The sequence below is a fragment of the Lottia gigantea genome (genome assembly GCF_000327385.1).
Source record: "Lottia gigantea unplaced genomic scaffold LOTGIsca_25, whole genome shotgun sequence".
NCBI lineage: Eukaryota > Metazoa > Mollusca > Gastropoda > Lottiidae > Lottia > Lottia gigantea.
The window spans coordinates 12,911-13,213 of NW_008708752.1; positions in this window are offsets into that span (position 1 = coordinate 12,911).

The window sequence follows — 303 nt, forward strand, 5'->3', positions numbered from 1 at the left end:
AAACAGAAATTCGCATTTTGGAAAAAGTTTCGAGAAAATCGACTTTGAAGTTTCACCCAAAATTTCGAGAGGAAAATCGCATCTTTTTGGTTTTGGGAAAAAATTTGAGACCAAAAGTGCTGTAACCGGCAGAGTTTTCAAGATAGGAAGCTGAAATTTGGAACACAACAACTTCAGATGGGTGTGTACCTCCAGTGCAAATTTCAACTTTACATCTCTGATAGTTTTCGAACGGCAGCCTGTTAAAGTTTTGGCCTGCACCCCAGCCAGTACTATAAGACTCTATAGGCGGACCCGACCCCC